At 38.9% G+C, this 25,478-nt stretch overlaps 1 long non-coding RNA gene across 1 annotated transcript in view; it reads left to right on the top strand.

Moving 5' to 3' along the window:
• The first annotated feature begins 17,106 nt into the window (after window positions 1-17,106).
• Window positions 17,107-25,478, top strand: part of LOC141568627 (uncharacterized) — a 146,033-nt gene continuing 137,661 nt past the window's right edge. The window contains exon 1 of the long non-coding RNA XR_012491804.1: window positions 17,107-17,228. This is a non-coding gene — a long non-coding RNA (uncharacterized LOC141568627). The remainder of the gene's footprint in view (window positions 17,229-25,478) is intronic.

Here is a 25,478-nt window from a genome sequence, read left to right as displayed (position 1 = left end):
ATGACTCATCACTGTCCTTGGAAGAAAACACTTCAATTTTTGTTTCCAAATCTTTAGATTATTAGCCAAATTACAAAACTTTTCTGGGTATTGTTTTTCTCATTTGTAAAATGATATCGACATGTAGGAATTCATAAGATTATCTCAGCAGCCTAAAGAAGATATATATCTAAATAATTTTGAATGGTTCAAAAATAGTATTGTGCTATCTATCTATCTATCTATCTATCTATCTATCTATCTATCTATCTATCATCTATCTATAATCTATCATCTATCATCTATATATCATTTATCATCATCATCTCTCTCCTAGTATCTAGTACTTAAGGTGGATATATTAATAAATATGGGGCATGAATTGTTCCAGTTTACAATGTTACATTGATTTATCTATACAAATAGTTTTGATTTTAGTCACCTTAATTGAAACATGCTAAGTAAATATAATATTCATACGAAAAAAAGTGTTTTTACTATTTATCCTGGCAATATACATTATTTTGATAAATGGGAACTTTTTTTGGTGTATGCTATATATTTTCAGGAGGTTTAGTAAACAATTGGTTTAGTTTAATCCTCACAAATATTTGAACAAACCCCTAAACAGGGGTGTCCAAACTGCGGCCTGCGTGCCAACTGCGGCCCATGATCCATTGTTAATTAGCCCACAGCAAATTCCAAAAATATATTTAGTTTACTTAAATAAACCAGGTGAGGCAATATGTACTTCACCTCGAGTGAGTGGCCCGGCTGTTTGTGTATTTTACCGCATATGGCCCTTGGTGAAAAACGTTGAAAAAAGTTTGGACACACCTACCCCTGAATAACATCTGCTTCCAGTATGTTAATTATAAAACAATTAGGTTCTAATGAGGCCTTTGCTTCCTTTGTTTACCAGCACAAGTTCAGCAGCCTTCTATTGATTTGAAATGTGTGGAAACATCATTTTTTTTCTTTTCTTTTTAATCTTGATTCTGGAAGCCCTGGTAGAATAGTTAGAGCTTTCTTAACAGTGAACAACAGGTTTTTTTTTTTCTTTCTCTCTCTTGGATTTGATGGTACACAAATTAACTCGTTTCCTCTACTGAGCTGGGAATTCGGAAAAGGAACCTGTTGGAAATATGAACATTCCTGTTCTTCCTGGCTCTTAAGTTTCATTAGAAAACTTTTTGTGTTACATAACTTTCACTAAGAGGAGAGTGGAGGCAGGGTTACCAAGAATGTTTGTTAATGTAGCACTGAAAAGCAACATAAAATCACTAATCACTTATACAATGAGCAATGTAAACACCATTGCTTTCAGAAATGGTGTGATTTTAACTGTAGAGTTTTAAGTTTAGCTCAGGTTGCCTTTGAAAAAAAAGGGTATCAATATTTGCTGAGAACCTACGGTGTGTCAGGCATTTCGTAAGGAATTTTTTTTTTTCATATTTTGTCTCATTTAATTTTTAGTGCAGTCCTGTGGCTGGGTAGTTTGTCAACCCAAGTTATTAGAGGTAAGGAAATTGAGATTTAGGGTATTTTAATAACATGTTCAAGGTCACCTATCTACTAAATTGCAGGGCTCAGATTTGAAACCACTTTTGTATGATGCAAAACTGATACATTTGCCACTATTGCACATTGTCTTCATGCCTGTTTTTATACCCTTCAGAGTCCTGTTTCTTGGCTTAAGGGAGCAGCCTAGTAATCTTGATCTCTTTTGCAAGAATGAATGGGCTAAGAATGCCAGGCGCTCGACAGCACGGCCCCAGTACCTCCAGCTCCAATAAATACAAAGAGGGGGATCGTGCTTGGATGCTCCTTGGCCTGACCAAGGATTTGGTGCAGCATGTTTGTGGCAGAGGGCTCGGGGCCAGACACACAGAAAAACAAAACTGCAAGGCCTGGGACTAGGTAGTCTGTTGGGATAGAAAGAATAACCCAGGACCCTGGAACAAACTGGTCCCAAAGATCAATACAAGTTTTACTCAGTGAATGTAGATTACAGCACTGAAGAAAGAAGGTCTGGAATTCTAAATGAAATGTTTCACTATAAAGCTGCTTACAATGAAGTTCTTCCAGAAACCATCCGCCCAATTTTCCACTTAACTAGGAAATATTTCCTCTTCAAACCCATGAAATTATATTGGTGTATTATTTTGGGGTTTAAACTGATTAATAAATATCTGAAACTTGAAAAAAAAGAATGAATGGGCTAATGAGTTACTAATTGTAGTGTACTCTGGTACTTGTGGAAACCATGTAATTATTTTCTGTTACCTTCTTAGATTTTGTTGTTTGTTCACAGGAAATTATATGAAGCTATCTGTACTCTCTGTTTAATAACGTGAATTAATGGAAAGCAAATGGCCATTGAAAGTATTTCCTAATACAGTGAATTTATCCTTTCCAGCTACTAAGTTCTCTCAAACTTTTAGATACATGAAGTCATTAAGGCCAGACTGCTGTTGTATTAAATTCTTCTTTGGATAAGAACATGTAAGAAGCAAATGAAAAGAATGCTAAAGTTCTATAAGAAGCATCTCTGAGTTTTATACCATCTAGAAGAGTACGTTTGTAGGATATAAAGTGAAGAAAAAGGAGCATGAACAACTATATGTGTAATGGGGCTTCAATTTTGACATGTATAATACAAAAAAATATACATATACATAGAAGAAAGACCTGAAATAAATATGCCAAAATGTGTCATATTTTCATTCGCAGGTGAAAAGCTTGTAGGGCAATTTCATTTCATTTTAGAAACATTTTTCTTCATTTTCTAATTTTTTAAAAAGAAAAATGTGTTCCTTCTTTACCAGAAGAATACAATACATTTCATCCATATTTTAAAAAGACATATTCTTTTGAAAGCAGTTCTGATGGGATGTGAGGGTTAGAACATCCTCAAATGGAAATGATTTTGTTTGTGAGGGAATTCAGCTTTAAAATGGAAGCAAGGCATTGTCTTTCCGATGCCATGGCAACTGGGGGAAACTGCAAAATCCAACAATGGTATTAAAAATGTGCCTCAAGAGTGGGTAAGGAGGAGGCAACCTTGGACCTCTTTTTTTTTTTTTTTTCCCACTTCCTCTAGAACAGAAGGCTACATTGTGTTTTTCTGGCTGACTCTATTGCATTCCAGCTAGGCTGCTGTGATAGGAAAGAGCAAACAATAATAATAACCTTTTCCTCATGAAGTTTTGGGCCTCTCCAAGAAGTAGTGTGCTTCCTTTGTGTAAAACAGCTCAGTTTCTTTTGATTTAGTTTCTTTCCCTCCTTCCCCTCCCCTCGACATGTTCCAATTCAATATTTGTATGATGACGTTTATCAGTGTCCTCTACATCTCCCCTCAGCGTTCCCCTTGGCTTGCTGTCCTCTTTGAAGCTGCAGAGCTAGACTGATCTTTTCTCTGTGGTCACTGTTCTCTTCATATGCAGGGTTTCTTTCTGTGCATGCTCTTTCTTTCTCAGGCCTCATTCCTCACTATGCTTCTTTTGGTCCCTGGGCTGTCTGATACTATCTTTCGAAAATGCTTCTAAACCTAGTTTTATTCCTCAGGTAAATAGAATTCCTTTAAGCCATTAAAGATGGCTAAAGGTCCTTATTTTGGCAATAGGAATTCAAATATTGTGATTATAGAGGTTGCCAAGGGAGTCCTTCCTCATTAGGCAGGTAAGCCGCGGGGTTGCAAAGCTTTCGCCTCTGGTCTGTGCCATATTGCCTTCTAAATGACAGCATGGATTGCCCACTTCTGGGCTGGAATTTACTTTGAGATTCTGCATGTTTGGGCTGAAAAATTTAAGTCAGCTTAGAAGCCACCAGCAACCTGAAAAGTGGACCTCTAGTTTAATACCTCAAATCAATGTAAATACTTCTTTCCAACTAATACAAACAAACAAACAAACAAAAAAAGACCCCAAAAAACAAAAAACAACGAAGTTAAGAGAGAGTCTTCAGGGCAACCAAACCAGAAAAGTAATTTTAAAGAATTGCTAATCCTCCGGGTGGCAACCAGAGGTGCAGTTTTGGGAGTGGCAGAGCCGGGCCATGAACCAGTGTGACTCTCTGACACCAGAAATCACAGAAGAGCTGTGCAGCTGCCTAGCCTCCAATGGACGTGACTAGCTGGTCCCTCTAGGAAACTGGTGGCTATGGTGTCATTCCTAGGAGTATGATTCAGCCAAGAAGAATAAAGATTTTAGAGCCATGAAAAAGCTAACTGTGAAGATGGAGGGTTCATGTCATTCATCTTTTTTTCTTAAGCACTCATCAGTAAAGTTCCCCTTAAATGAAATGGCCTAATTCTAGTTGCTGCTCTGAACTGACTGGTTGTGGGACCTTAGAAGAGATAGAGTTTCATACATCCTTCTTCTTTTTGTTTTTCTCCTGGTTTAGAAGCTAAAATTATATGCACACATTACATACATGTTATATACACACATTGTGGGGACAGAGCCCCAGAGAGTAGTTTACAGGCTCTCAGCCTCACGTGGAAAGGTGCTGGCTCGGGTAGTGGATGGCCATCAGCTGTGGCTGATTGGCTGTCAGCTGTGGCCGGTTAGCCAATTGGCCGCTAATATAACTGCTGCGGCTACGGAGGAGAGAGGAAGAGAGCAGAGGAGCAGAGTCGAGGGGAGTGGAGGAGAGTCCTCGGTCAGTTGGCAGAAAAACGGACAGCAGGTCGCACGTCCAGTGAACCCAGCCTCCAATGAGACCATAGTGGTATGACTCCCTTACCTATGGCTCCATGGGTGATCCTTTTCGGCCTCACCATATCCTGCGTTCTTGTGTGGGGAGCGGGAGCAGAGACCCCGCAGGCCGCCCCGCCCAACAAATGGTGCAGCGAGCAGGGTCTCCCGCAGGACACACATACATGATTATATACAATTATACATGTATGTACATATATACAGAGATATATGTATTACACATACACACACCCTTGTCTCTCTAAATACACACACATATATATATACATATATGTATACACACACACATATATACATATATATATATATACACACAGATATATCTATATACACAGATCTCCTTGTCTGTATAGGGTCTATGGGTACTCTTATTATGCCTGAAAGTATTTTTATTTTGCACATACTCTTGAAAGACAGTTTGGCAGTGTAGAATTTTAGGTTGAGCAGTATTCTCCCTAAGGTTTTAGAAGATAGCACTCCATTATTTTCTGGTGTCTACTGCTACTGATAAGAAATCTATTTGCAATGAAAATATTAAGAAAGATGTTGATAGTCATTACTTTTTAGATAATCTCTCTTTTCCTCTGGTAGTTCTTAAAAGTTTTCTCTTTACATATTAATATTCTGCTGATTTACTCTTATGTATCTAGATATCTAGATATATTTATCTTAGTTTATCCTGCTTACATTTAGAGCACTCTTCATGAGTACTCACAGCCTTCTTCATATTTTAAACCATTTTATCCACTCTCGCTTTGAATATTGCATCAACACCATTCCCTCTGATACCATTCCTGGACCTACTTCCTATTAGGAGTTGTAGGCTTTCTTTTTAAAGAAGATTTTATTTATTTGTTTTTGACATTTAATATTATTTTATATTAATTTCAGGTATACAGCATAGTGGTGAAACATTTATATAATTTATGAAATGATCCCCCTGACTAGTCTACTACCCACCTGGCACTATACATAATTATTACCATATTATTGACTATATTCCTTATGCTATACCCTACATCCCCATGATTACTTTGTAACAACAAATTTGTACTTTTTAATCCCTTCCCCTTTTTCACCCATCCCCAACCCCCTTCTGTCTGGCAACCATCAAAATGTTCTCTGTACTATGGGTCTGTTTCTGTTTTATTTTCCATTAGTTTATTTTGTTGTTTAGATTCCACATATAAGCAAAATCTCATTGCATCTGTATTTCACTGTCTGACACACTCGATTCAGTACAATACTCTTCAGGTGCATCAATGTCTCTGCAGATGGCAAGAACCCATTCCATTCCATGGCTGAGCAACATTCCATTGTATATATGTACCACCTCCTAGTTGTTATCCATTCATCCATCAACGGGCACTCAGGCCGCTTCCACATATTGGCCATTGTAAACAATGCTGCAATGTACATAGGGATGTGCATGTCCCCTCAAAGTAGTGTTTAGGTTTCTTTGGATAAATACCCAAAAGTGAGATTACTGGGTCTTTCTTTATCTCTTGTTATAGACTTTGCTTTAAAGTCTATTTTTCTGGTGTGAGTATTGCTACCCCACATTTTTTGTTTGTTTTCATTTTCATAAAATAATTTTTTCCATCTCTTTACTTTCAGTCTGTGTGTGTCTTTCAATCTGAAGTGAGTCTCTTGTAGGCAGCAAGCATATGTAAGAGTTTTGTTTTCTTATCCATTTAGTCACCTTATGTTTTTGATTGGAGCATTCAATCCACTTACATTGAAAGCAATTGTTGATAGATATGTAGCTGTTACCATTTATTATTATATTTTTGAACTTTCCCCCCCCGCATATTAAAGAAGTCGCTCCACCATTCCTTGTAATATTGGTTTGGTGGTGAAGAACTTCAGCTTTTTGTTGCCTGGGAAGCTCCTTATCTGTTCTTCAATTCTAAATGATAGCTTTGCTGGGTAGAGTAGTTGTGGTTATAGGTCCTTCCTTTTCATCACTTTGAATATTTTGTGCCAATCCCTGCTGGCCTGCAAAGTTTCTGTTGAGTAATCAGTAGACAGTCTTATGGGAGCTCCTTTGTAGGTAACTAAGTGCTTTTCTTTTGTTGCTTTTAGGATTTTCTCTTTGTCATTAATCTTTGCTATTTTAATTATAATGTGTCTTGGTGTGGACCTGTTTGGGTTTATATTTTGGGGGTCTCTCAGTGCTTCCTGGGCTTGTATGTCTATTTCCTTTACCAAGTTAGGAAAGTTTTCAGTCATTATTTCTTCAAATAAATTATCAATCCATTGCTTTCTCTCTTCTTCTTCTGGTACCCCTATGATGCAAATGTTGTTACTCTTGATGTTCCAGAGGTCTGTTAAACTATCCTCCTTTTTTTTTGGATTCTGTTTTCTTTTTCCTGTTCTGATTGAGTGTTTCCTACTACCATGTCTTCCAAATTGCTGAATTGATCCTCTGCTTCATTTAGTCTGTTGGCGATTCTTCTAGTATATTCTTCATTTCAGTTATTGTATTCTTCACTTCTGACTGGTTTCTATGTCCTTCTTTATGCTTGCTATCTCTTTTTTAAAATTCTCACTAAGTTCTTTGAGCATCCTTATAACCAGTGTTTTGGTAGTTTGCTTGCCTCCATTTCATGTAGTTCTTTTTTTCTGGAGTTGTCGCCTATTCTTTTATTTGGGACATGTTTTTTTTGTCTCCCCATTTTGGCTGCCTCTCTGTGTTTGTTTCTATGTATTAGGTAGGGCTGCTTTGTCTCCTAGTCTTGCTGGGTTGCCTTATGTAGTAGGGGTCCTGTATGGCCCAGTGGCACAGTCTTCCTGGTCACCTACTCTGGGTGCTCCAGGAGTGTCCCTTTTTTGGGTTGTGTGTGCCCTCCTGTTATAGTTAAGTTTTGATTGCTGTTGGCATGTTAGAGGGTGGTATTGACGTTCAGGCTGATTGGTTGTGGGGTGTGACCACATCCACAGTTTGTGGGCTACTGTGTGGGAGGCTTACCCCAGGAGCGGGATTCACCCCAGGTGGTTCTGTTGCTTGTTGAGACTGCTCTTTGTGTGTGCTATACTTGGAGCTAAATGGGTGGTGCTGTGCTGTGGTCTGAAACCAAGCTCCAAGTATATTTGTTCTGGGGACTCTTGGGAAGGGCTCTGGTGCAGGCTCAGGTCAGCCACTATCTGTGACTGGACGGGGAGTACCTGGTAGGAGCTACAATGCAATCCACAGTTGGTCACTGCCTGTGCCTCTACCTGGAGGTGTGTAGGAGAGACCACACTGCAAACTGAGGATGACTGTCACCAAAACTGGGTGCGCGGTAGCTCCCCCAAAAACCAGGACACTTTAAGTCTATTGCTACCTGCCAGCTCCCAGAAGTTAGAGTTGCTGATAAAGCCTCTTGGGGTACTCAAGTTGGGTGAGACAGGGTCTCAATGAGTCAGCAGGGTTGAGCAGCAGAGCTCACCAGGTCAATCAGATTCAGATTTGGCCTGTGGGGGCGGGCTCAACATTGGAAAGATAGTGCCTGCCTGCAGGCTACATGGGAGAAGGGCCCTACACCAGGAAAATTTGAACTATCCCTCCAGTTCTCGCCCCAAAGTTACACAACTCAGTCTCTAACCATATGTTTCTCACTGTACCTCCACCAGAGCCCTGGGTGAGTTCCAGCGCAGGCCCTCTAAGAAGATGTCTGTTTTTCCCACAGCCTTCCATCCCACCAAGATAGTCAGAATCCCTAGTTTTTCACAGCCGGAAGTTGTGTGGGCTCCTCTTCCTGGCACCAGTAATCTGGGCTGGGGAGCCTGATGTTGGGGGCTAGGGTCCCTCACTCCTTCATGGGGAACATCTGTGGCTGAGATATCTCCTGGTTTTCAACTGCCACATGTGGGTGTGGGACCAGCCAGTTTCATATCTCTGCCTGTCCTACCAGTCTTAATGTTGCTCCTTCTTTATATCCTTAATTATAAAACTTCTGTTCAGCTGACTTCAGATGGTTCTCCAGGCTGATTGTTCTATAATTTAGTTGTAATTTATTGTGTTCATGGGATGAGGCAAGCACAGTGTTTATCTACTCTGCCATCTTGGATCTCCTTTCTCTTGCTGCTTTTAAGATTTTTCTCTTTGTCTTTAAGCTTTGGATTTAAATTATAGCATGTTCTGGCGTGGGCCTCTTTGGGTTCATCTTGTTTGGGACTCTGTGCTTCCTGGGTTTATATGTTTATTTCCTTCCCCAGGTTAGGGAAGGTTTCTATCGTTATTTCTTCAAACAGGTTTTCAGTTCCTTGCTCTATGTTTTCTTCCTCTGGTATCCCTATGACTCGAATGTTGGTACATTTTATATTGTCCCAAAAGCCCCTAAAACTCTCCTCAATTTATTGGATTCTTTTTTTTATTTTTGCTGTTTCTGATTGGGTGTTTATTGCTACCTTATCTTGTAAATTGCTGATTCGATCCTGTGCTTCATCTAGTCTACTGTTGATTTCCTCTAATGTATTCTTTGTTTAAATTATTATATTCTTTATTTCTGACTGGTACTTTTTAGTGTTTCCTATCTGTTTGTTGAAGTTCTCCCTGAGATAATTGAGCATCCCAATAACTAGTGTTTGGAACTCTGCATCTGGTAGATTGCTTGTCTCCATTTTCTTTAGTTCTTTTTCTGAAGCTTTGTTTTGTTCTTTTATTTGGGACATGTTTCTTTGTCTCCCCATTTTGGCTGCCTCCCTGTGTTTTTTTCTATGTATTAAATAGTACTGCTATGTCTCCCGAATTTAGTAGAGCGGGTTTATGTAGTAGGGCTCAGTGGCACAGTCTTCTGGTCACCTGAGCCATAATTTTGATACGGTGTGTCCCTGGTGTGGATTGTGTGTGTCCAGTTATAGTTGAGTCTTTGTTGCTCTTTGCACATCAGTAGGAGGGGTTAACTCTCATGCTCATTGGTTGTAAGGACTGGCTGTGAATACAGTAGGGGAGCTATTGTGCAGGGGCTGACTCTGCGGAGCAGGATTCACTTTAGCATGTCTTTGGTGCCTGCCTAGTGTGCCCTTTGGGTGTGTCATCTCTGGAGGTGGCCAGGTATTGCTCTGACACAGTACAAAGCTGGACGCCAGGCGTGCTAGTCCTGGGGCATCGTGGAAGGGGCCCTACCACAGGTCAAGTCCAGACACAGCCTGTGCCCTGCCTAGGCCACCTGGCATAAGCCACAGAGCAATCCACAGATGGCCACCACCCACGCTGGGCTTGGAGGTGCCTTGAGAGGCCAAGTTTGAAACCAAGGCCAGCTGTTGCTATTGCCAGGCGTAGGGCTGCTCAGCCAGAGGTATGGGACACATCAAAGCCAGGTTTTACTTGTTTGGGTCTCAGGAACCTTTGAGAGATTTTAGGAAAGTCTGCCACATGATCTAAGACAAACTGTTTATAAGGAAAAGCCACTGGGAGCATCTTGGGTGGGCCTGAAAGTTGTGTGAGGTAGGGTCTCAGGGAATTGGGGTAAGTGAATGGTGTTAGTCAGGTTGATAGAAACTCAGATATGGCAGCCACCTCTTCTGCGCGCAGGGAGAGGGGAGGGCTCAACAAAGAAACAATGGCTCCTGCCATCTCCTCCATCAGGGAGAAAGTTGCCCCTTCAGGCCTTGCCCTGAAGCCAAGCACTCAGTTCCTCCCTGTATGTTCCTGGCACCTTTTGAGTTGCTGCCCCAGTGCTGGAGTTCATAGCGAATGAGTCCGTCAGTAAGTAAGTTCATGCATGGGCCCTTTAAGAGTTACTTCCGGCACTGCAGCCATCCTAGTCTCACTCGGGCAAAAATCTTTGCTGGTTTTCATAGCCAGAAGTTGTGGAAACTTCTTTCTCTAGCATTGAAACCCTGGGTTAGGAAGCTTGGGACTCTCCAAAGCCGAGATATCCCACCTGATTTTTAATGGGTGGCATGTGGGTATGGGACCTGCCCATTCCATGTCTCCACCTCTCCTACTAATCTTGAGGTGACTTCTTCTGTATATGCTTAGTTGTAAGGCTGTGGTTCAGCTAGACTTTAGGTGATTCTCACTGACGGTTATTCTGTAGTTTAGCTGTAATTTTGATATGGTTGTGACCGGAGGTAAACACAGTGTTTACCTACTCCACTATGTTGACTGGATCCAGGAATTGTAGGCTCTTAATTCGTCATTCACATCTTTTAACTACTGTCTCATATTTTTAAATATTCTTTTCACCAAGCTGTTCTGACTTTTTGTGAAATTTTTAGTGCTATATACTAATTTATTAATTTTCTGTGCTGCCTAGACTCTATCATGTTTGAGTTTTTAAATATCAATGGTGATGTATTTTATTTCTAAGATTTGAATACATTCATTTAAAACTCTCTTGTTTTATTTCCCTGAACTTATTTCAAAATTTTCTTTTTTTAAAATGGATGTTATTTCCTTAGTTACTTCTTCGAGGACTTTAGATAGTATTTTGTTTGTTTCATCTAGAGCAGTGTTTCTCAACCTCAGCACTATCAGTATTTTGGGCCAGGTCCTTCTTTGTTGTTGGCGGGCTATAAGATGTTTAGCAGCGTCCCTGGCTTCTACATACTAGATGCCAGTAGCACTCATACTCCCACCAGTTGAGACAACCAAAAGTGTCTCCAGCCATTGCCAAACGTTCCCCATTTGACAAACTCATTGCCAGTTGAGAACTACTGGAGTGAATTTACGTTCGGTCGATTTCTTTAAAGTAACTTTTTTACTGTTAATTTCCTTGATGTGTTTTGGAATTTGAGGTATTCTATCACTCTCTCTTTTGTCTAGTACTTTTGCAGTCACTGTCACTGGCCCCTTAGCCCAAAACCCAGAACCAGGTTTGATGTTGGTGGCTCTTGTTCCTGCCCCATGGTGGTATTAAGGACATCACAGCTTCAGGCACTGAGTGGCTACTCTCAGGTTCTGGGCACTCAGCTTCCTGCAAGCCATTGCCTCAAAGAGCTGTGTATAATAGCTTTTCTCAACTTATTTTCATAACCTGATTTCATGCAGGTTGCCAAACTTGCTCCATTCCTCGCCTTCTCCAGTGTGTGCAGGAACCATACTGTTGGCTGCTACTGTACCTGTACGCAGAGTCTGCAAGGTTCTCTTTCATATTTCTGTCTCGTTATGTTTCACAGAGATGCTTATCTTGTGTATAAGCATAGTTTTGTGTTTTTGATGTTCTTTTTGCATATATTATCTATCAATACTATGTTTAGAATAAGGGCTTAGGGAGGATGAGGGAGGCTCAAAGTATGAACTTTAAATTGGAAGTGTTACACTGTATTTTAACATTCATGATTGCTGAAAAGAATTTAAGTTAATTTTTGGTGGTTCTAGTCCAGGATTCCTCCACCTCAGAACTACTGACATTTTGAGCCAAATAGTTATTTGGTGTGGGGCTGTCTTGTGCATTGGAGGATCTTTAGCAGCATCCTTGGCCTCTCCTAACCAGATGTCAGTAGCAGCTCCTTTTCCTTCCATTTGTGATGACCAAAAATATCTCCAGATCTTGCTAAATATAGCCCAAAGGACAAAATTACCCCCCTTGAGAACTACTGCTCTTGTCTATGAATGTCTTTTCCTCTTCTCTTTCCTGTTCATATTAAACCAGTATTTGATTCTTTATATACATAAAGAAAATTTAAACTGATTTTTCATTTAATTAATATTTTTAGACTATATAGTTTTACAGCACAGGATTTCCAATGCATTCAGTTAACAAGGGTGTTAAGAAGGTATTGTCTGATTTTGATGTTAGTTGTTTTAATGCATATGTGACTTGGACAAATGTTCTGATGGACGTCGGAAATAGGTAAACAGTAGTGGGCTTGAGCACTTGTGATTTGTCCTAGACCTTCTCTTATTCTAGCACACCTGACAGAGCTGTCTCTAAGGTATGATATCAGTTTCATGAATAATTTCATTTAATAAGAGCCATCTGCACCAAGCGCATTGTTGATAGGACAATTCTGTCCAGCTGTGGCTTTGGGTTAAGGACATGGAGGCTGAGGTTGTTTTGTGAAAGGCTCTTTACTTCTTCTGATAGTTCTTGTTGGATTAGAAAAACAACTTGAGTGTCTGCATTAATGGTTCACTGACTTAGCCCCTTCCTGAGTGCTCTACTCAGTCTTTCAGGAAATCTAAGACTGAGGCTTGGTTTTGATGTGTTGGGAGTTGTATTTTGCAATGAAGAACAGGCCTACTCCTATAGGAGACGGGCTAAGATACAAGCTACTTTGGTCCTGGACTGAAGTCTGAATGCGTGGTAGACACTTGCTACATTATAAGGAAGGGACAATGATACAGAATGCTCAAGGGGATGTCTGGAAGGTGACAGCTGTAGCTGATTCCTGATGACAGTGATCAAAGCGGTGCAGCCTGAAGCAGTGGAGCCAGACTGGAAAGGTAGGAAAACAAATGTGAGCATGTCCTCTCCCAAGGGGACGTTGGCCTTGGAACAGAAGCCACTGTGTTTCTGTTCTCTCAGTATTATAGAGGAAGCGCTTTCTAACAGAAACTCATTGTTGTTCTTGTTTTGTTAGGCAAGTCGTTCCCTCAAGGTCTGGAGTGTGTTGTTTCACTTGGGTATTAGATGGTCATGTGAACTAAGGTGTGGCTTTTGTGACCTTCAGGACTCAATGCTGATGAGTAGTGGTGTTGTTGTAGATTAGTCAGTTGCCAAGAAATACTTCCGCTCCTCATGACTCTATATTTTCCTAGATTTGCAAGTCCCAGAATATAGGCATTTTTAATAGAAAAAGAGAGAGAGAATGAGAGAGACAGAGAGAGAGAACTACCTCTCTCTACCTGTGGCTGTCATGTAGCTAGAGGTACAGTACCTTAGTTTATTAGGTGGATTGTCCCTGCCACTACTTGGCTTGGGACCTTATATAGTATTAAAAAGCCCCTCGGTGCGCCAGTATTCATATTGCCTTAACAGGCAGGAAATGGATTTGCTGCTATCACTGATTCAGATGCTTTCATGAATTTTCCATATGGAACTCTATTAGTCAGAGTCCAGCCAGAGAGGCAGAGTCACTGTGAGTGTTGTCAAATCAGGGATTTATTACAGGCATTAGACTTTTTAAAAGTGTGGGAGGACCTGATGGAGTGAACTTTAAAAAGTTGGGGGATGAGAAAAGTGACTAGCTCTTCCTCTTAACGCACTTGCATAGGTGGAGAAGTTGGAGTTGCAGGGAAAATCTGAGAAGTTAAGTTTGTCCAGTCATTGAAGCAGGAATGAGAACAGGAACTTGTGTAATGTCTAGGGAAAGCTGATGATCTGTACAGCTACTGACTCTGTGGGTCCACAGCCAAGCATCTGGTGGTGGGCATGAGGCCACCATTGGTCAGCAGAGTCAGCAGAGGAAAAAGAGCTGGATGTGTGGTTGTAGAGCAAAGACAAGCTGGGACCTGGCTGGGCAACGCTCTCTGTCTTTCACTACATCTCACTTCAGTGCCTTTCAGAGACTCAGGCCCACTGCTTCACTTCCACCTATCAAATCTCATACTAGTTTCTCTTTGGCCAACTCTAGCTTGGGACCCCATAGGGAGAAGGACTCTGAGGACCTCGGTTTCCAGCTTTATGATGTCCATAATAGAATGATTCAGCATAATAACACTATCTTATGACATGTGTAAAGACATGTAAAAAATGACTACCAAAAAATGCCCAACATCCTTAGAATTTAGAGGAAAGTGCCAAAACATCTAGTTACTATATACATTGAATCATCTAATTGTCTATTCAGATTCAGCTATAAGTGATATAATAGATTGTGTTTTATAAAGATGGCCTTACAAATAAATTTATCAATTCCACATGCTCTTTTTACAGTGTGACTTATACCACCTAGAGGTTGGTCTACCAAAAGGGTGGGTCCTAGGTCCCCATCCTGTGAATCTAGGTTGGGATCAAGCATGGCAAAAGTGATGCTTTGTGACTTCTGAGGCTGGATCACAAAAAGGATACAGCTTCTGCCTCTCCTCTCAGTCTCTCCTCTGTCTCTTACATGTGATGCTTGCCTATGGAACCCAGCCACGATGTTGTGAGGAAGTCCAGGCCACTTGGAGAAGCCATGTGATGGTGTTCCGCCCTCTGACCATGAGCCTACCAGCTGCGGCTCAGACACTGAGCAGAGACAAGCCATTTCTCTACCATGTCCTGTGCATTCCATATCCACAGAAACCCAGAGAGATAATAAGTGATTATTGTTGTTTTAAATCACAACATTTTGGGGGTAAATTTTTATGTAGCGATGGATAACTAAAATAGGTGGACCCTGGAAATCTCCTCTGTCTGCTTTTCCAAATTTCCACCTTCCTTTTACACCCCTCTGCCATCCTTCCTGGCTCCATCCTGCTCCCATCAACATATATACAAGACCAATGGGATTCATTTTTGATTCTGTCCTAAGAACACTAAGAAATAGCCCTGTACTTGTTAGACTGCAACTCCCACAAGCCAGCAATTCTCTCTTACTAATACTGATCAGCTTTCATAGCATAACCTTAATGTTATTAGTTAGACAACATATCCTACTTCCCACTATGGATAAGGATGGGGAAGGACAAATGGGGGGGGGGGCGGTAAGAAAATATCCTTTCCTGAGACCACTGTGTGACAGAACAGGGACCACTAGCACATAATGGGCACTCAATAAATATTTATTGAATAAATGAACAAATTACTATGACTTGGACATTAAGAGCAGATTCACATGGATCCATGGATATTGGCTCCATGGATCCAGTTGGGTATTATTGAGGTTTATGTCATAGATGGCCTAAGTGGTGGGTGGTTCAGGGACTCTACTTATAGCACAGCAGTTGTAACAATCTAGATTGAGCCTAGTCACAAGTAGGCAGGCCTAAAGTATTCACATTTGTCCTAAGACAGGCCAAGAAGTCTGGAAGGTCTTGGTGGGGACTTAAGTAAGCATTGTCCCTATACAACACAAGGAATTCTTTTGTTTGCCAATTATGTAGGGCTAGGTTGTAAATTCTAGGGATACTCTGGACTATAGTGAGCAGCAGTATAACTCTATAGGCACTGGTGTCCACATTCTTCACCAATAGAGCACGACAGTCTATTTGTTCTGAAAGTCACATGCCGAAGAGTCTGGTGCGCTCCTCAGGTAGACTGCTATTATAGTTCTTTGAACTAACATCACTCAAGGATGAAAGCTTTAGGAACCTTGAGCAACATGGGCTCTGACTGTGAATTTTATGACCAACTAGTGTTCAAGCATTGTCCTTTTGTGAGTGATAATAATACAGCATGAGGTCTGAGTGAAGCTGGTCAAAGTTTGGTTCTAGAGTCTAACAGAGCTGTGTTTGAATCTTAGCACTGCTGCTTACTGTGCTGTTGAGCAAACTACTTTTAAAGTTTAGTTTGATTATCTTTTAAATGAAGCTAATAATAGTATCTGTGTTTATTATGTAGACTAAATGTCATTATACATTATGTCATACGTGGCATTATTATTATGTATATGACACATAGTAGGCAGTCATTAAGTGGTAACTCTTAGTATTATCGTTAGAAATATATTTTTCGGTAAAAGACACTTCCTTTTCAACTGTCCCTTGAAAACATCAAAGTCTGTCATTGTGATGCATTCAGTTTTCCTACTTCCTGACTTTCTCTACAAAGCAAAATACCATCAATTCATCTTTTGAATTCAACCTCCTTCATGAAATATTCCCTCAAACTTCCATCTCACTCACAACTTTTCTTTTTAAAATTCCTATCACCTATATTACTAAGACTTATACCATACTATTTAACTTATGGCTCTGGATGTGGTCTTGTCTCCTTAATAGAATTTTAAGGACCCTGATGACAATGATCTTAGCCTTGTACCACATTTGGACCATACTGAATATTCTAGATGGTGCTGAGCAAAGAGCTGGCGCTCGATAAACAACTGTTGATTTCACTTTTTATTTGGGAGGTGATTAAAATAACATTCCTCCACTGGATCAAAAAGCACAGCTCATGAGATGTCACTGATAGCTCTGGGCTGGGTCATAGAGATGATCCCTGGGCTTCATGAGGACCAATGTGGATTCTGGCTACACATCACACATGCGTAGGATATGCGAGGAGACCAGTGCTCATTGAGTAAAAGAGTCTGGTTTAAACAAACCAAATTACTACAAGCCCTCTGCTCTGTCCCTTCCTACTGCATAGGAGCCAGTAGTAAGTGGCTGGGGAGTTGAGGAAGGTTCAAATGCCTGACAGTATGGTATGAACCATTAACAAGGCTTTCTCTTTTCCAACAGCTCCCAGGTTTTTCAGCAGGCCAAGGGCAGGCCCTGGTCTAGAATAGCAGGTTGACAGACAACAGAACACCATGCTTAAGCAAGAATGAGAGAATGGAAAAAGTGATCCACAGAAGGTCTGCCCTGCCAATTCAGCGGCAGTTGGAGGAAGTGCTTTCAAAACATAATGTGCGGAGGCTGGCAGACCTGCAAAGGGAGACATGCCAAAGCTTGCAAGCTTTCTATCTGAAACAGGGTGTATTCCACATGGCTACATCATAGCTCTTCAAAAGGTAAGTACCTCCCAATTATCTTGCTGCCAATCTTTCTGTGATCTAGACTGACACTGTTTAGGCAGAGACCAAATGAAAAAAAAGCAGTTCAAGTACACAGGGAGTAGTGGACTGCCTAATAGCTTACATTTCCAAAAATAATTGTGAAGTATCCAATTTTATGCTAATTTTCCTATCCTCAGTGGACTCTAGTTTGAATGGTGAACTCCATGAATGCAACAAGACTGTAGATGTTAAGCACTTAAGTTTCGCAGACTTTGTACTTGCTTACATCATTGACCAGGTGAGTAGAATGTGGCAGAATTTCTAGTGCCTTCTGGCTCAGTTTCTTAGGTCACATAACTCAGTAAGTGATCTCTAAATAACCACAGTGGCTGTCCTATGGAAGGGCCTGGCCTGGTTTTTCTTGACTGGGAAGAAAAACCTGTTTAACTAGATGACTTCATCCTTATTCTAGTGACTGGGGAAAAAATACAACAAAAGACTAACAAATGCAAGAATGATGCTTAGTTCCCTGGAGGAATTGGTGGGGAAAAGGGTGGGATGGTATTATTGGAAGGACAGGCTATGACCTGCTTGGGGTTGATAAAATAAAATTGTGATTAACAGTCTCAGAGCAGGTTTTTTTTTTTTTTTTTTTTTTTTTTTAAATTAAATTTATTGGGGTGACAATTGTTAGTAAAATTACATAGATTTCAGGTGTACAATTCTGTATTACATCATCTATAAATCCCATTGTGTGTTCATCACCCAGAGTCAGTTCTCCTTCCATCACCATATATTTGATCCCCCTTACCCTCATCTCCCACCCCCCACCCCCCGCCCCCGTTACCCTCTGGCAACCACTAAACTATTGTCTGTGTCAGAGCAGTTTTTAACCTTAGGCCTGAAGTAGCTTGTTTGAAAGGAAACAAATTCATTGATTTGAGACACTGAGGTTATTAGTTTTTAGATGAGAGAGAAAGTGGAACCATTGTGATTTGGAAATAGCAAATGCATTAAGTTCGTACTGCCTGATTCATGGAAATCTATTTTTCATAGTACTTCATTAACCATTTTATGAAAAAAAAAAAAAAAAAAAAAAAAAAAGGAAAAGGCCTTATACTTTATTCTGAAGGAACAGAAGAAATATACCTCTTCTCAACTCAGTTCCACTAAACACACACAGAGACTCCAGACTCATGGCTATCACTGAGTGATGAGGAAACCTTTATAGGTAAACTTGAATAAAAGAAGGAGACCAATTTTTGATAATACAGTGGGATAGATTCCTTTTCTTTACCATTGGTTTCAGGTTTCTCTATCTAATGTCAGGTCTGTGATCAGAGGAAACCTGGAAAGTCTTTGTGAAGAAAACGCTGCACACTGACTTGTCACATGTGTGGAGGAAGTGAAGTGACAGTAGCATGGGAGAAAAGTTAGTCCTTTTCTGTCAGCAGGAGACATTGATAAACTGTCAGAGTGCTATAAATGTTACCTTTTACTTAACTCACTTCTTAAATGAGCAGAGACACTTAGCCCATTTCCTGCTAGTAGGGTGGCAGGAAAGCTTATACTTTAGAGGGACCTGGGTGGTTTTGAAATGACTTTTCAGAACTTCAGAAATATGTATGAATGTTCTGAAATATCACGGCATGAATATTGGTGTCAGTAGTACTTTTTAAAATTCAACTGACCACAATTGGCAAGCAATTTAGAAGTAGAGAATAAATTGAATTAGGATGCAGAATTAATAATCTTGAAGTGTTGGTGAACGGCACGTGGGAAAGACATGAAACCACGAAAGAAAAATACTTATTGTTCTCAGTTTGGGGAGCACCAGGACAAAATAAAAAGTCTAGTTATTTAATGTCAAACTAAATTCCCAATAGATTATAATTTAAATGTAAAAACAAAAACAAAAACCCGTAATGATAGTGCAAAAAATTTTAAGTGAGATTTTCATAATCTAGGGATAGGAAAGGACTTTCTAAAAATGACATCTAAAGCTAAAATCTAAAGAAAAATTCACAGATTGGTAACATGAAAATATCTTAATGACAGGAAGCACTGCAAGCAAAGTTGAAAGACAAAAAGTACACAACTTTTTTATGTAAGAGATATTACAAGATGTTTATAAAGTTAATAAGGAATACTGGATACTCCAGGAGAAACACAAAAGAAAAAACACAAATGGCCAGTAAACATATGAAATAAAGTTTAAACTCACCAATGATGAAATAAATGCAAATTAAAAGAATGCCTATGATCTTATCATGGGAAAATATTTTAAAAATTGGTAATAACCAATGTTCAGTGAGACTCAGAAAATGGGCTCTCTCACACACTGTGGGAGGGAATACACAACCAAACTATATGAAAAGTAGTCTTGCCACCACTGTTTCAAAGTGTAAAATATGTGTACTCTTTGACCCCATGTTTCCACTTTTAGGTATTTTGTAAGGAAGTAATCACACACAAGTGAAGATATGTATACAAGATGCTCATTGCTGTATTATTTAAATTAAAAACAAGTGGAAACTACCTAAATATCTCATATACTAATGAGAATTAGTTTTAAAAAGTTAAAGCAAAGCCATACAATGGACTGCTTTAAAAACGATAATGTAAACATAAATTTATTCATATGGAGAAGTATACATATTTGGTGAAAAAAGATCACAAAAGAATACTTAGAATATAATATAATAACTTGACTGGGAATGCTTATTATGTGTTATACACATAATAAGTTTGCAGAGGTATTTTTTTCTCAACATTATAAAATTTTCAAAACTACAGAAAAGTTGACAGAATAACAAATGCCCATATATTTTCCACCTGGATTCAATAATTGCTAATATTTTACCATACTTTTTTTCTTTCTCTACACACGCATACTCACACAACACAGCATACATTTGACTTCACTGAACTGCCTGATTCATGAATCTTCTCTAATCATTTTTTAGGGCCCAGATTCTGCTCGAAGAAGTAGTGAAGGCCTCTGTGTCACTAAAGGCAACCTATTCTGTTTTTGATAATGTTCTCTAAGGAAGGTTTTCCCTAATTTGCATTAAAATTTTCATTTTTTGGGGGGGAGTTACAGCTATAGTTTAGTTATTATTTTTCCTCAGATAGGAAAATGCTGGAACATAAAAATTTAATCGTTTAAGTAAAATTGGGAATATCTCAATTCTAGTTTTTATGTTACAAAAAAGTAGCAATATCAGTAAGTGTTTGGCAGATTTGCCTAAAAGAAAATTCCGAGTAAGACTTTAGAAAGAGAAATGTCTATTAATCTCTCTCTCTTAATATAAGCCCAAAGAGGGAAAAGGAAGAGTACCCCTCAAACAGGTGTCTTCCCCTGCAGAACAGCTTTTCCTTACATAGTCATAGTGAACCACCACTAAGCAAAAACACTGTGCAATGTAATGATTCCAGTCTGTCAGGAGGCAGGTGCTAGATAAGATGCTGTTTTCCAAAGTGGCGGTCCAATGTACATTCCCATCCACAGTGTATGAGGGTTCCTTTTCCCCACAACTTCTCCAACACTCGTTATTACCTGTCTTGTTGATAATGGCCATTCTAACAACGTAAGGTGGTTTTGATTTGTATTTCTCTAATAGCTGGTGAAGTTAAGCATTTTGTCATATATCTCTTTGCCATTTGTATGTCTTCTTGGGAGAAGTGTCTGTTCAGGTCCTGTGCCCATTTTTTAATTGGATTGTTTGTTTTTTTGGTGTTGAGTTGTATGAGTTTCATATATATATATATATATATATATATGATATCAGCCCCTTATTGGTGGTGTTGTTTACAAATATCTTCTCCCATTTGTTTGGTTGCCTCTTTGTTTTTTTGATGGCTTCTTTTTGCTGTGCAGAAGCTTTTTAATTTGATGTAGTCCCATTCATTTATTTTTGCTTTTACAGTATGGAGGTTCTTCAAAAAATTAAGAATAGCATTACCATATGACCCAGCAATCCCTCTTCTGGGTATCTACCTGAAAATTTTGAAAACATTTATTCGTACAGATATATGTACCCCTATGTTCACTGCAGCACTATTCATGGAGGCCAAGACATGGACACAACCGAAGTGTCCTTTGATAAATGATTGGATAAAGAAGATGGGATACACACACACACACACACACACACACACACACACACACACACACACAGTGGAACATTATTCAGCAATAAGAAAAGATAAAATACTATCATTTGCAACAATGGATGGCTCTTGAGAGTATTATTCTAAGCAAAATAAGTCATGCAGAAAAAGTTCAGAACCTTATCATTTCACTCTTACTCATATGTGGGATGTAAAACTGAAAGCAACAAACAAACAAGACAAATAAACAAACAAACAAAAACTTATAAACATGGACAATAGTATAGTGGTTACCAGAGGGAAAGGGGAGAGGGAGACATAGAAGAGAGTAAAGGGCGTCAATATATGGTGACGAAAGGAGACTGGAATTTGGGTGGTCAGCACACAGTGCAATATACAGATAATATATTACAGAAATGTACACTTGAAACATATATAATTTTACTAACCAATGTCGCCCCAATAAATTTAATTTAAAAAGGAGATGCTGAGGTGTTCTGGTGCCCTTTCAAGCTCTCCTTCATAGTTCATCTCCTTCATCTTGATCTACCCATCTTCACCAACCTGCCCCACATTCTAGGCAGGTCAAGGATTCTTTTTTTCTTTTTTTTTTTTTGCCACTCTCCTTTGCTTAACTGAGCATATCAGTGTGGACTATTATAATTCGTGATCTAACCTTGGTAGAGTGTGTGGTGTGTGATTGTGTGCATGTGTGTGTGTGTGTAAGAGAGTTGGAATGGGAGTGGCTTTCAGAAAGCTGGGAGACAGAATTACCTGCCCTCTTACTTCCTACAAAGTTCTTAGATTTGGCCTTGGTATCCTCCCTTTTTCCTTTTTCTAGCTCCTTAACCCATTTTCCCACTTTCTTTCTGCTTCCATTTCTATGCTGCACTTCTCTCCTCACTGGGATTTTCTCTTGAGATTTCTCGTCTCACAAAGCTGCCACTCATCTCAGTTCACCTGGGGTTTGATAGTTCAATTGTGAAATAAGATTTCCTTCTTTAGAGTTGTTTGTTAGGTTCCCTCACAAACAATAAAGTTGTTCCCAGTTCTGGTGTACCTCAAAATGTTTCAGTGCAGCGGAAGTTTCAAAAGTCTGTCTCAGCAATGGTGCTTGGACTCAAAGTTAATGACTATTAGAAATTTGGGCAGGGATTTGGACACCAGGACACCAGGATTTCTTGCTCATTATTATGAGTACACCATGCTAATTTTAGGATTGGCCTCTGAAGATTAGGTTTGGAATTAACATAAGAGTCAGCTTTCACAGATTAGATGTAGTTTGTGTTTGTAATGGATGCAGATAGGGGAAGGCTTTGAGTTTTTATTCAAAGTTTAACTATCTTAGATTGTTAAAGGTTGATACATTAAAAAAAACTGGAAAATTGTCATTTTCATCAGTCAATTTGTCTATTTTTGGTACTGTTATGATATATATCCCTCTCCTCTGTCTTCCAAGAAAGTCAGAATTCATGGTAAGATCCAGAGATTCTTATCAATCTCATCATACATTTGCTTTATGAATTATTCAACGTTAGAACTAAGCACATGCTGAATGTCAGTTGAATTTCTATATCAAAATATCAAAATGAAAAAATATAAAAGGCATTAGATCATTGGAAAAGAAATGGAATAATAAAATTAGAGAATGTTTGTTAGAGCTGCCAAAGCAAGCAGGTGAACCAATGTTGGGAAGAATCAGTGCTTTAGAAAAATGTATACTGTAATGCTATCTGGCAACTGCAGAGTAGTAAATATGTAACAAAACATTTCAGTTGATGTAATATATTAGAGTTATTAATGAATGACATACATAATACATTCTATTGATAAAAAGCATTTTAGACATTATAGCATTTATACTATGTTTTGAAACATGGTTAAAAGATCATTTAATGATGAGCTTGAATGATGATTTGACAATCTCTCGAGGCCTGTTCTTGTATTTTAGTTCTATAATTCTAGCAAATTATGTTTAGAGTTTGTGTTATTTTTATTAATGTCTCAGTACCATATAGCTATCCATATCAATCTCAACACAGATATCCATATATTGACTAAAAAAATATGATCTAATTCAATTTTCCATATCAGCAGAATATTTTAAAGGAAATATTTCATGTTTATCAAAGAAGATAACCCTGATTAAAATTTTAGAAAAACAGTGCTAGGTAAGTCATGAGCTCTGTATTAATCACACACATACAGCATCATGTTATGCACTGGGGAGGCTATAAAGATGGATAGTCAACTTCGTTTTCCAGAACTGTACAGTCTATTGTTGGTGTACAAATTGCATACATGTATGATAACAAATAATAAATTGTGAAAGGTAACTAATAATACAAGATAAAATGTGATAAATACAAGTGAACGATGCTGCTAATGAGTAGAGTACCAGGAGCAGGAGATAGTGTTTTGTGTTGTTAAGATGATAGAACATTTTCTAGGGGGAACTTTGAGAAAATTGGGGATTGTTTTTACAGAGAATGGGTGTGCTGATACACTACAGATCGCTTCCCACCATAAGGGAAAGAGAAAAAAATATTTTAAAAATTAAATAATTTTATTTGCTTACAGAACTCAGTTGTTGAAATAACGATCAACCCAAAATAGGTGACATGAATTTTGCCCAAATTAAAACCTTGGCCGCTTTGCCCTTTATATGCAAGATGTGGTTGTAGGCTATTGTAGTCAGATAATATGTTGCAAATTACTTTAGGATTTCAAAATTGCTTAGTTGTATTTGCACATGGCTGCTGTGTTTTCTCTAGGTGGTGTTGACTCAACAATTTAGATTCTTATATACACATTTTATTTTTTTCACAGATGCTTAACTAAACTGACCTCACTGGTTGAGTATTTCTTTGGAGACCTGTTTAGCAAAGCTGCCCACACAAATCAAAATTCAAGAAAGTTTACAGGGAAAGTTAAATACTCAGCTTTCCAGGCATGGTCTATACAAATATTTGGTATGTAACTTTCACCTAATATGTCTGATTAGTGTTTACCGATTTATATTAACATTAATTTCCATTTCATATCAGCTTATCAAACTGTTATAGATTTTAAGGCTCACTGTTCTCCCAATCCACTGTGCCCCAATCATCTTATATAAAGGAAAATTTTCAACTCACTAAAGAAGGTAACAATTAACTGCACCATCTAGAAGCAAGATCTTTTCAGATTGTAAATTTAAATCTATCAGCCTGAATTCATACCTCAGTAATAGCTGTAATTTAGCTAAATATTCCCAAGTAATTTCATCCAAATGAATAGTTTTTAGGAGAGACAGGGTACACTTACAGGCTAAGACTTTGTAAGAAATTATGCATTAATTCTAGAACTGTGCACATCTGAGGTACAAAACAATACACAAATGAGACAAAATAATGGAGACATCTGTTTGGAGACAAACAATAGGCATAAATACTCTTTTAACATGGTATATACAGGAACATCTAATAAGAGGTGTGTTGGGAAATGGATTGCTATACTGAAAAGGAGGGCGCAGCCTGGTGTGGTGAGAACCATTTATGGAACTCTCTTTCTGACTCATGCAAGGCTTTTGGTAGATGGAGAGGGAATGGGATCTGGAATTGGACAGATCTGGGCTAAAACCCAGTTTCTGTACCTTAAGATCTGCATGACCTTGAGCATATTACTTTGCCTCTTGGTGCCTGTGTTTCTCCATCTATAAAATGAAGGCATTACTACTCATCCTCGAGGAAAGTTGTGAGGCTTTCACATCTATGTAAGGAGCCCAGTATAATGCTCTATAAATGTCAATGCCCTGATTTCTCCCATCCCTACCCTGAGCAAATGCTCAATGTAACAACTGAATGATCAACCACTGCCTATACACTTTGAAAAGAAACCTTCTAAAAGTAGAATAGAGAGCAGCTTTAGATAGCTTTAACAACAAATCTAGAGGAAAGATTTTCACAAATCTGCACAAATAGAAAGCAAAAGTACTCAGGTAGGAAATGACTTTCATTTCAAAAAGAGAACTTGAATGGAAATGAAAGAAACTCTAGGTGGTACTGGAAAACAGTAGGTTGATTGTTAGAATAATTAGCGGCAACACTTAAATGTCAAGTTGTTTTTGGAAGCTACAATTACCACAATAAACCTGTGTGAAGGTTCTCTTTG

The sequence above is a fragment of the Rhinolophus sinicus genome, linkage group LG14, assembly GCF_036562045.2.
Source record: "Rhinolophus sinicus isolate RSC01 linkage group LG14, ASM3656204v1, whole genome shotgun sequence".
Lineage (NCBI taxonomy): Eukaryota > Metazoa > Chordata > Mammalia > Chiroptera > Rhinolophidae > Rhinolophus > Rhinolophus sinicus.
This window is presented reverse-complemented; position numbering and strand designations above follow the sequence as displayed.